Source organism: Hyaena hyaena, unplaced genomic scaffold (assembly GCF_003009895.1).
Source record: "Hyaena hyaena isolate Hyena2069 unplaced genomic scaffold, ASM300989v1 scaffold_259, whole genome shotgun sequence".
NCBI lineage: Eukaryota > Metazoa > Chordata > Mammalia > Carnivora > Hyaenidae > Hyaena > Hyaena hyaena.
Genome location: NW_024080886.1, coordinates 2,209,607 through 2,222,083, shown reverse-complemented (window position 1 = coordinate 2,222,083; position 12,477 = coordinate 2,209,607).

Here is a 12,477-nt window from a genome sequence, read left to right as displayed (position 1 = left end):
TCCAAACCCACCCGGGGGTCCCGCATCCTACCTGGGGGTTCCGAGCCCATCCTGGGGGTCCCACATCCTGCCTGGGGGTTCCAAGCCCATCCTGGGGGTCCAAAATCCTACCTGGGGGGTCCAAACCCTTCCTGGGGGTCCCACATCCTTCCTGGGGGGTCCGAGCCCATCCTGGGGGTCCCACATCCTGCCTGGGGGGTCTGAGCCCATCCTGGGGGGTCCCACATCCTGCCTGAGGGGTCCAAGCCCATCCCAGGGGTCCCACATCCTGCCTTGGGAGTCTAAGCAGAGGTTTGGGAGTCTCATCCCATTGCCGGGGGTCTGCAACCCAGACCCTGCCCTAGGGGTCCTCACCAGTTCCTAGGAGTCACAAACCTGGCCTAGCACTTCTGAGTCCATGACTGCAGCTCATACACTGCTACAGGGGTTCATGTTCAGTTGCACGGGTCCCGTACTCTGCCTTGGGCATGTGATGCTGACTTTGGGCTTCCCCAGTGCTGCTTGAGGGTCTGAATCTGGCCTGGGAGGGGGATTCTGAAGTCTGTGCTGCCAGCCCGAGTGTGTGCCTGCGGGTCCCAGGACCTGCTTGGGGATCGGAATCTGTCTGGTGAGTGTGGTGTGGGAAATGAACGCAGAGCCTAGGGGGTCCGGGTGAGGGGTGAGCTGTTGGAAAGGAGCGCCCCTCCTGTTCAGACTGTTACCAGTATATTCTCCAGGAAAAATTCCAAACGTGTCGTGTTGAAAGGGTCACATGGATCCCAGCTGTCACTAGGGGTTCTTGTTTTCACCGAAGAGCAGGTTTCATGGAAACGTTCCTTGTTAAGTGTCTGCAGAATGCCACGGCCTTTCTGATATGTAGATGATGTTCCAGAACATTCTAACATGCACGATGACGGAGGTGCCAGGGCACTGTAGAGCCGCATAGCCCGAAGAGGCCGGGGAGACCCAACTGCTCTGTGGGAAGGGGTGTGGGGGGTTAAAAGGAACGTTTGAGGTGTTGTCACTGGCGGATCTGGCCGGGGCGCACCCCGAGGAAATGCGACCATGTGGAGCCCAGTGGGAATTGACTTGAGCTGTAGTTTGTGTGTCTGAAAGAAAATGGATGAGCTTGGAATCTCGACCTGGGGTCGCCCGTGACGGCCCCACAGGTGGCGAGGGCGCCGTGGGCTTGTTGACTGAACGAGAGCCTGGGTGGGAACGTAGTGACTGATGCACCGGTGCGGGGGTTCTCTGGCGTGTATCGGCCAGGGGCCGCTCCCCCTGCACTGTGCCCCCCGGCCTGAGCGCCCTCGGCCCGGGGCGCAGGCACGCAGGAGCACGGGGGCTGGTGTCCGGGGAGGGTGTCTTTGCAGGGCCCTGCTCCGAGATCCCGGGTGAAGCTTGTCTGCGGACAGAGGCGGGCCGGCGAGCGCTGTGGTCCTGTGTCGCCACCTGGCGTAGGATTTGGGCAGGTCCCCTCCTGCAAGCCCTGCCTCCTGTGCAGTCTTACTTGGGGGAGCAGACGTACGGGAGCCAGTGTTTCCAGGGCTGTGCCGGGCACCCGCTTCTGCGCGGCACACGGACCTCTCGGCCTCCTCGTCCCCGTTGCCGTCCGGCCGACCTCAGCTCCGTCCCCGGACCCTGTCTGTCCGGTATCCAGGGGTTCGTGGGGGAGGGACGCGCAGAGGATTAACACTTGATAATGAGGTAACGCATTTTTTTTTTTTTTTTACTGCTTTACTATTGACTGTGTGTCCTAAGGCTGCTGACGGGGGGGGGGGGGGGGGGGGGGGGGGCGGTGTAGACGGTCTCCTGCTAAGTAACTTCAGATCCTACACCTTCACCTCCATGCAAACCCGAGCCTGTGTGCAGACTTGGTTCAGCACAGAGCCCTCGAAATGTCTCGTGTGTATTATCAGCGGCGTAGATGTTGGCGTGAAAATGGTGTTGAGGCTGTAGGAAGACGTGGGGGAAAGGGGACAGGTGATAGTCGCCTGGGCTCGTTGCGCTGTGTACACAGCACGGTGGGAGGGGGTTTGCACAGACGCGTGGAAAAAGCGCTCGTGCTTTGCCTCCGTTTCGAAAGTATTCCATTTTCTCGATTCTCAAATATCCGTGGTTGTTAAGGTGTATCGTGGATTGGATGGGGAGATGGGTCCTGGTGTTACAAACCCCAGACCGGGCACAGTCAGCAACAGGGACTGCCATTCGTTGACCCCCCTTCACAAGCATTCACAAATGGACTATTTTGCACCTTCTGAGAGCTGAGCCACTCCCAATTCCTCGGCATTGTCTGACTTTGGGTGCTTTCTTCCCTCTGCTGATGACAATTTAAAAACGTCGAATTTTAAGAGTACGTACTGAAAAGCCCCAGCGTGTGGAACCGCCTGTAGCTTTGAGAAAGACTGACCGAGTAGGGGGGTGGGGGTGGCTGTGTCATTACGTGGCTGGCAGCCTCAAGGGCTTCACGCAGCAATCTGACTTTTCTTGTCTCTCAGTGGCACATCTGCTGGAGAGGAGGTGAGCCTGGTGCCGGTGGGTGATGGCGGTGGCCAGGACAGTGTGTCGGTAAGTGCTCGTGCCGAGGGAGTCTGTGACCAAGTTTCTATATGCTTGTTACGTGGGCCCAAGATGCATGTTTCCCTCTGAGAAACAAAAAAAAAAGGTGACACGTTCATGCAGATGAGAAGGTGGAGACAAGCAGGGGAAAACACGGATCCTTATAAGCTGCGGGAGCAGCGCGCACTAGTCAGATTTTTCTACAGGGGCTCCTGGGGGGCTCAGTCGGTCAAGTTCTGACTTCGGCTCAGGTCATGATCTCACAGTTCGTGGGTTCGAGCCCCGCGTCCGGCTCTGTGCTGACAGCTTGGAGCCTGGAGCTGCTTCGGATTCTGCGCCTCCCTCCGTCTCTGTCCCTCTCCCGCCCACTCTGCGTCTCTCTCTCTCCCTCAAAAATAAACAAACATTAAAAAATTGTTTTTAGACACTTGGTATGAAATAAACACACATTTGAAGTGCGTGGTTTGACACACATGGACGCCGTACGAGAACTACCACTGTCAGGATGGTGGCCGTGTCCCCCTCCCCCAGTTCTGGTCAGCTTGGGGGCGCCGTGGTCACGTGCCGCTCCACGCCCACCCCAATCTGCCCTGCCACTGAACGTGACATGCTGTGTATTTCCTAGACTTTCGTATGCAGGGACTCACGCACTACAATTTCCTTTTCTCTGTTTGTGGTTGCGCTTCATTCACTCAGCGTAATTAAGTATTTCCGCATTCAACCATATCGGAATGTGTCATAGTTCATTCCTTTTATTTTCTTTACTTTTTGCTTTTTTAAAGTTTATTTATTTTGAGACACACAGAGAGATTGCAGGAGCAGGGGAGGGACGGGGGCAGGTAGAGAGAGAGTCCCAGGCAGACTTTGCACCGTCAGTGCGGAGCCCGGTGCAAGGCTCCGTGTTGTGAACCATGAGATCGTGACCACAGCCGAAAACAAGAGTCAGGGGCGCCTGGGGGGCTCAGTCTGTTGAGTATCCAACTTTGGCTCAGGTCATGATCTCACGGTTCGTGGGTTCGAGCCCCTCGTTGGGTTCTGTGCTGACAGCTCAGAGCCTGGAGCCTGATTCAGATTCTGTGCCTCCCTCTCTCTCTGCCCCTCCTCTGCTCACGTTCTGTGTCTCTCTGTTTAGAAAATAAATAAAAACTATAGGAAAAAATAAAAAACAAACAAACAAACAAGAGTCAGACGGTTAACTGACCGAGCCCCCGGACGCCCGGACACCACAGTCCATCCCTTTCATCACATGGTGGTTGTTTCACGGTGTGTGAGCGCTTACTGCAGACAGGACATTTGGATTGTGGGTAGGTTTGCTCACTACTGATAAAGCTGCCGGTAACACTCGTGCACAAGCCTTCGTACGGAAAGATGCCGCTTTCTCTCGAAGCACCGGGACTGCTGTGACTGGTGGGCACACATTTCACGTGTTTCGAAGCCGCCAGACTCTTCCCAGTGTGCTTGTATCGGTTCTTGTTCCCGTCGGCTGGCAGGGGGGCCCCGTGGCCCCAAGTCCCTGTGAGCGCCTGTCAGCTTGCATGACGCCAGCCAGGGAGGTCAGGGCCTCCGTTCGCGCCTCCTTTGTGCCCACTGACCTGAGCATCTTCCAGTGTCTCGCTGCCCAGCTGCGTGGACCTTCTGCCGAGGAGTCTGGGAAAATCTTTTGTGGGTCTCTTCTTGTGGGTGGTTTGTTGTAGAGTTTTTTTTTTAAATTTTTTTAATGTTTTATTTATTTCTAGGAGAGAGAGAGAGAGAGAGAGAGAACGTGAGCAGGGGAGGGTCAGAGAGAGAGGGAGTCACAGACTCTGAAACAGGCTCCAGGCTCTGAGCTGGCAGTCAGCACAGAGCCCGACGCGGGGCTCGAACCCACGAACCGCGAGATCATGACCTAAGCAAAAGTCGGACGCTCAACCGACTAAGCCACCCAGGCGCCCCTGTTGTTGAGTTTTGAGAGTTCTTTGTTTTTCATTAAATTAATTAATTTTTTGAGAGTTCTTGTTTTAAATATTTATTTTTGAGAGAGGGCAAGAGAGAGCATGAGCAGGGGAAGGGGCAGAGAGAGAGACAGAGGATCTGAAGCGCTGCTGGCACAGAGCCCGACGTGGGGCTTGAACTCACGGACCATGAGATCATGACCTGAGCCCAAGTCAGACGCTTCACTGACTGAGCCACCCAGGCACCTCAAAAGAGAGTTCATTTTTCATAAAATATTAGTAAAGGTCCTTTATCAGATATGGGCTTTGCAGATCTTTTCTACCAGACCCGACCTGTCTTATAATCAGAGTGTCGTTTATAAGAGCAAAACATCTGAGTTTGGTAGAGTCCAATTTGTCAATAGTTTCCTCTTGGGATTATGTTTTTGGTGATGGAATTAAGAATTTTAACCCTAGATCATAACGATTTTCTTCCATTTTTTTCTTATAAAAGATTTTATGGTTTTACATCTTACCTTTAGGTCCATGGTCATTTAAATTTTATTTTAACCTTTATTTATTTTTGAGAGACAGAGAGAGACAGAACAGGAGCAGGGGAGAAAAGAGAGACAGGGAGACACAGAATCTGAAGCAGCTCCAGGATCTGAGCTGTCAGCGCACAGCCTGATGTGGGTCTTGATCTCATGAACTGCGAGATCATGACTTGAGCTGAACTTGGACACTTAACCGAGCCACCCAGGTGCCCATAAGTCCATGACCAGTTTTGACTTAATTAAAAAAAAATTTTTTAGTGTTCATTTATTTGGGGGGGTGATGTGAGCGAGGGAGGGTCAGAGAGAGAGGGAGGCAAGGAATTCGAAGCAGCTCAGGCTCTGAGCTGGCAGTCAGCACAGAGCCCGACGCGGGGCTCGAACTCAAGAACCGTGAGATCACGACCTAAGCAAAAGTCGGACGCATAAGAACTGAGCTCCCCGGGAGCCCCAAGTTAATTACTGTGTAAGCTGTAAGATATGGGTCAGAGCTCATCGTTTTGCATATCGATGTCCAGTTGTTCAGTACCATCTTTTTCTCATGTTTATTTATTTTTGAGAGAGACAGAGCGTGTGTGGCAAAGTGGGGGAGGGGCGGAGAGCGGGGGAGACACAGAATTGGAAGCAGCTCCAGGCTCCGCGAGCTATCAGCACAGAGCCCGACGACGGACTCTTTCGCCATCTTGGTTAAGTTAATTCCCAAGTATTTTATTCTTTTTGATGCTATTGTCTGAGTCCCCAACACTGTTGTATTTTATCAATGGGTTTCTTTATGTTTGTTATCAATTGATTTATATATTTGGGTGCTTTCCAGGTGGGGGCTTAGATATTTACAAATTCTGGATCTTGTTGGGTGGACCCGTTATTATGATGTAATGCCCTTCTGCATGTCTTTTTTTTTAAATTTTTTTAATGTTTTATTTATTTCTAGGAGAGAGAGAGAGAGAACGTGAGCAGGGGAGGGTCAGAGAGAGAGGGAGTCACAGACTCTGAAACAGGNACGTGAGCAGGGGAGGGTCAGAGAGAGAGGGAGTCACAGACTCTGAAACAGGCTCCAGGCTCTGAGCTGTCAGCACAGAGCCCGACGCGGGGCTCAAACCCACGAACCGCGAGATCATGACCTAAGCGAAAGTCGGACGCTTCACCGACTAAGCCACCCAGGCGCCCCATCCTTCTGCATGCCTTGTGACAGTCTTTGGTTGAATCCAGTTTGTCTGATAGAAGTAGATGCTATTGTCAGTGGGACCGTGTGTGTCATTTCCTTCTCAGACTGTTCACAATTGGTGTGTAGAAATGCGGCTGATTTTTGTGTGCCGACTTTGTATCCTGTGATTTTGCTAAATTCGTATATTAGTTCCTACATTTCCTGTGTATGTATGTGTGTCTGGAATCTTTAGGCTTTTCTGTGTGTAAGATCATGTCATCTGCAAACATAATTTTACTTTTTCCTTTCCAATTTGAATCTATCTAACAATACACAGAACATCTACCTATTGTTCTGCCTAATTGTCCTGTCTAGAGCTTCCAGTACTGTGTAAACAGACGTGGCACAAGTGAGCATTCTTGCCTTGTTCCTCATCTTAGAGGAAGACCTTTCTGACTCTCACCATTGAGCATGCTGTTCACTGTGGCTTTTTCTTTTTCTTCTTTTTGAGTGGGCTCCAGGCCCACTGTAGACCCCAGCACAGGGCTTGAACTCACAACCCTGAGATCAAGAGTCGGTTGCCTAACTGACTGAGCCTCCCGGGCACCCATCACTGTGGACTTTTTATAGATGGCTTTGATTACATTGAGATAATTTCCTTTTATTCTTCGTTAATTCTTTTTTTTTTTTTTTTTTTTTGCATTTTAATCATGAAACAATGTTGAATTTTGTCAGGTACTTTTTCTGAGTCAGTCGAGTGGATCATATGATATTTTCTCTTCATCCTGTTGACGTGGTGCCTTACAGTGATCAGTTTCTGTATGTCAGAAAAACCTTCTCTTCCAGGAATAAGTCCCGCTGGTCATGCTCTTACAGTCCTCTGAGTTCTCTTGGCTGGTATTTTGTTGAGGATTTTTATGTCCGTGTTCATGCGGGATATCTGTATGTAGTTTTCTTGTCATGTCTCTGTCTGGCTTTGGAATTTTCTGGAATGAACTGGCAAGTGTTTCTTCCTCTTCAATATTTGGAAAGGTTTGAGAAGGGTTGGTGTGAGTTCTCCTAAAAACATTTGGTAGAATTCCTCGGTGAAGTCTTCAGGTTCAGAACTTTTCTCTTCAGCTATTCTCCTCCTGTACGACTTAGTCTTGCTGGGGTTTGTGTTTCTAGGAGTTTGTCCATTTCAAATGATCATCCCTTTTGTTGCTGTGAAGTTGGTCTCACAGGACTCTTTTATAATCCTGTTTCTGTGGAATCGGTAGTAATGCCCCCACTTTCATTTCTGATGTTCATAATTTGAATCTTCCTTCTTTTGCCCTTAGTCCATCTAAGCTAAAGGTTTGTTAACTCTTGATCTTTTTTAAATTTAATTATTTTATTTTATTTTATTTATTTTTTTATCTTTTTACAAAAGTTTTATTTATTTAAGTAATGTCTACACCCACTGTGGGGCTTGAATTCACTCCCCAAGATCAAGAGTCACATGCTTTTCCAACTGAGCCAGCTAGGCACCCCAACTCTGTTATTTTTTGAAGAACCAGTTTTTGGTTTCATTGGTTTTTCTCTATTGTGTTTCAATTATCTATTGTGTCTATCTCTGTTTTAATTCTTCATTAGGTCCTTCCTTCTGCTACCTTTGGATTTAATTTGTCCTTGTTTTTTTTTTAATGTTTTTTTATTTATTTCTGAAAGACAGACTGAGAGAGAGTGTGAGCAGAGGAGGGTCAGAGAGAGAGAGGGAGACACAGACTCTGAAATAGGCTCCAGGCTCTGAGATGTCAGCACAGAGCCCGACACGGGGCTCGAACCCACGAACCGTGAGATCATGACCTGAGCCGAAGTCAGACGCTCAACCGACTGAGCCACCCAGGCGCCCCTTAATTTGTCCTTCTTTTTCTCATTCTTCAAGTTGTAAATTTGCATTGTTGGTCTGAGATCTTTCTTGGTTTTCAGTGCCAAAAGTCATAGCTATAAATTTCCCATTAGCACCACTTTCCTAGCATTCCATAAGTTTTAGTTATGTTGATTTTCATTTTCATTTGTCCCTAAATATTTTCTAATTTCCCTTATGATTTATTCTCTGATCCACTTGCTCCTTCATAGTTATGTGTTTTAATTTCCACAGTTTTGTGAATTTCCCAGTGTTCCTTCTGGAAATCACTCCCAGTTATTGATTTCTACTTCATACTGTTATGGTCAGAGAAGACACTTTGTATGTTATCTGTCTTTTGAAATCTATTAAGACCTCATTGGTGCTCTAACATGCAGTGTGTCCTGGGGAGTGTCCTGAGAACACACAAGCAGAAGGTGTGTGCTGTTGCTGCGTGGAGGGTCTTGGATCTAGTTGGCTTGTTAAGTCTTTTTTGTCCTCACTGGTCTTCCATCTGGTTGTTCTGTTACTAAGAGTTGGGTATTGCATCTATTCCATCTCTTGCAGAACGGACCGTTTCTCCTTTCCCTTCCATGAACATGGTATAGTTCACTGTTCCTGCACGTGTTGTTTGATTTTTTTTTTCCATCAAAATCTTGTAGCTTTCAGTACACAGATCCTACACCTATATTTAGCTTGATATCTAAGTATTTCATTTTAGGGGAAATAGCTGTTGTTTTTTAAATTTCAATGTCCAGGTTTTCATTGCTTGATTTTAGAAATATGATTGATTTTATTTATTAATTTAAGTAAACCAGGTGCCCCAGTTTGATTGATTTTATTAAACTGACTTTGTATCCTGTGTCCTTGCTAAATTCACTTTTAAGTTTGAGGAGATAGAGTGGTATGTTCTTTAGGATTTTTTATGTAGCCAATCATGTCATGTTCAAAGAGGTAATTTTGTGCCTTTTACCCAGTCTGATGCCTTTCATTGCCTTCTCTTCATTCTGTGGAGTAGGACTTCCAGTACATTGTGGTGTAGAAGCAGCCAACCTTGCCCAATTCCTGGCCCAGTGTAAATGCAGGTTTACACCGACATCCAGTCCTGGGAACGGAAGGAAATTCTTGCTTCCAGTGCTCATTAGTGTCTCATGTGGTGCTGTTGGCCACGTGGGGCGAGTTATACCTTCAGTCTCCACTTGTCTTGCTAGTGTCTGAGAATTGGCTTAAACTTGAGAGCTACAAAAGGCATTTTCTGTTTTTTCTACATGTTTATTTATTTACAGAGAGTGGGGAAGGGAAGAGAGAGATGAAGAGAGAGAATCCCAAGTAGGCTCCATGCTGTCAGCACAGAGCCAGATGAGGGGCTTGATCCCATGGACAGTGAGACCACGACCTGAGCCAAACCCAAAAGCTGGATGTTTAACCGACCGAGCCCCCCAGGCACCCCTAAAAGGCCTTTTCTGCAGCGTTACGTAGGGCAGCAAAGAGGGAGGGGTGTAAATGTTCCAAGATGGTGTAACAGGAAACCAGTTCATGCTTCATCCTGGCCATCACCCGTACCAAACGTACGCTTTACACTTTGTTTGAAATTACCACAGGCTTGTGGGAGAGTTGCAGAAATAGCACACAGAGTGAGTGTATTCCCGTCACCTGGATTCCGCGCGTTAGCAGCAGACAGTGTGCATCATCTCATTGTCCCTGTGTGTGCCTGTGCACGTCTGTGAGTTCATTTTACTGGAGACCCTTGCGAGCATGTTGCTGAGGGCCAGCCTTCGACATGCACACACGTCAGCGCGGGGCTCCTACGGCAGGCCTCGGCGTGGGCTGCGGTGCGGTTAAGTGGCAGAGGCCAGCCAGCCTCGCACTCCAGCCCTCCCGTTCTCGCTTTTCGAGGGCTGTCATGTGATGGTGTAGAGGCCCACAGCGCAGGGACGCAGGGTGCAGTGCACCCGACGTGTGCACGCTGGTCCCGCAGACTGTCTCTGCCCCACAACGGCCCTTGAGTCCCATACCCATGAGCCCATGCTGGGTCGGCGGCGGGGGTGGGGGGGACATCGAGTCACAGCAGGCATGGCCGTGGCTGCTCACTGCATCCACGCTGGTCCCCTGCAGTAGCGGCCGCCCACCAGGGAAGGCCATGCTCTACCGGGCAGGTGTGCCCCTGAGTGGCTTCCGAGTTCTGCTGTCTGCACATGGGACCCTGGTTCTGGGCTGGGCTCCCTGTGCCCTCGAGCCTGTGCTGGCCTCAGCCCTGCTGCTGCTGGGCCACTGGGCCCACCCCTCCCCGAAGGACAGGGGGAGCTGGCCCTTGGGTCCCCCGGATCTTATCTCCCCCGACCTTGCCGGTCACCAACCCGAGCTCCCCATCTCCATCCCGGGCTCTGACCTGCGGGGTGATGGGAACCCCACAGCCCTGAGAGACGGCCCTCAGGACTGGGTGCAGGATGGACTGCTGTCCTCAGGACACTGGTGGTTCGAGGCTGCGGAGGCTGCTGTATGAGCACCCAGCTGACGGCCTGACGACAGTCAGAGACCCCGCAGCCGTGCTAGATGACTCGGGGTGGCCGTCCTCCTCTCCCGGGGGCCCCGGCGGTGATGGGCAGTCCTTCCTGGCTGGGCTCCCTGGGTCCTGCAGCCTTTAAGGGGCCCTCCCGTTAAGCCGGCCTTCGCTTAGCACCATTTCCTGGCTCTTCACGGTCGGCTGTCTGCCTGTAGGTGCAGGAAGGACCCTCGGGGAGCCGGGATGTGAGTGGGGCTGTGTACCGACGGCGCGGGCGGCACATGTACAGGCGGTTACGGAACGAGGCTGGCCAGTTCATCTCCATGGTGACCTTCTATGAGGTGAGGTCAGGGAGGAGGGTTCCGTGCGGGCATCGGCCGCTGCGGGGAGTGCGGGAGGGAGGGGGCGCTGGCGGTGGTGGTGTGCTCCTCTGCGCCAGGCCACGTGCCGCCAGCTGTGCCCTGGGTCCCGGAGGCTTTCATCTCTGCACTAACTGCGCGGCAGACCGCAGCCCAGCAGCGCCCCCAGGACCAGGGACTCCCACTGTCTGTTCTCCCATGGGGCGTCCCCTCCCCCGACCATGGACACGGCTTCCCCTCCCCCGACCATGGACACGGCTTCCCCTCCCCCGACCATGGACACGGCATCCCCTCTCCCGTCGTGGACACAGCATCACTACCGACCATGGACACGGCGCCCCCTCCCCCATCATGGACACAGCATCACTACCGACCATGGACACGGCGTCCCTCTCCCGACCATGGACACGGCGTCCCTTCCCCCATCACGGACACAGCATCACTACCGGCCATGGACACGGCGTCCCTCCCCCGACCATGGACACGGCGTCCCCTCCCCCGACCATGGACAAGGCGTCCCCGTCCCCTATCCTGGACATGGTGTCCCTCCCCCGACCATTGACATGGCGTCCCCTCCCCCGTTGTGGACACAGCATCACTACCAACCATGGACACGGCGTCCCTCCCCCGTCCTAGACATGGCGTCCCCTCCCCTGAGCATGGACATGGCATGCTGTCCCCTGATCATGGACAAGCTGTCCCTCCTCCAATCATGGACATGGCCTCGCCCCCCATCATGGACGTGGTGCCCCCTCCCCCACACTGCCCTTGGACAGAGTGTCCCTCTCACCCTGCTCCTCAGGCTCAGTGCCCCCTCCCTGCTCCCTGGCACTGATGCCCCCCGCCTGGGGGTCTGGGGTCTCTCCCAGTGCCTGAAGGCTCCCTCCCTGCCCAGGGTTTCAGGCGATCATGGACCTCTTGTGGGAGGGGGGCAGGACAGGCCATGAGGAGCTGAGACCTACTTGGTGTGAAACCATGAGGACAAGGTAGGGGCCCCTGGGGGGCTCAGTCGGTTGAGCGTCCGACTTCAGCTCAGGTCATGATCTCGCGGTTCGTGGGTTCGAGCCCCGTGTCGGGCTCTGTGCGGACAGCGCAGAGCCTGGAGCTGCTTCAGATCCTGTGTCTCCCTCTCTCTGCCCCTCCCCTGCTCGTGCTATGTCTCCCTATCTTTCAAAAATAAATAAATGTTAAAAAAATTAAAAGAAAAACAAAACCGCGAGGACGCGGTGACTAGTGGGCACACCCCGTGGGTGTGGCCAGCTGGCTCCTGAATTTCCAGGTCTCCTTCCCAGCCACGTGCTCCCGATGGCCCGGCCTTCCCGCCGGGAGCCAGCACGGGGCGCGCGGCGCCCCGGGGATGATGGCCCTCCTCCCCTTGCCTGGGACACAGGGCGTGCCGTGCGGCCGTCACATCCCACTCTTTGGTTTCAGACGCACGGAGCAGCCTCGGAGGGCCAGGACGTCTGCCGGCGAGGGCGGTCCACACGGCGCCACCGCAAGAGGAAGGTGGCCATCACCGCGGAGGTGACCCTGTTTGAGATGGTCGCCCTGGGGAAGCACTCTGTGCAGGTACCGCCCACCGCAGGGGACGTGGGGGGAGGGGGG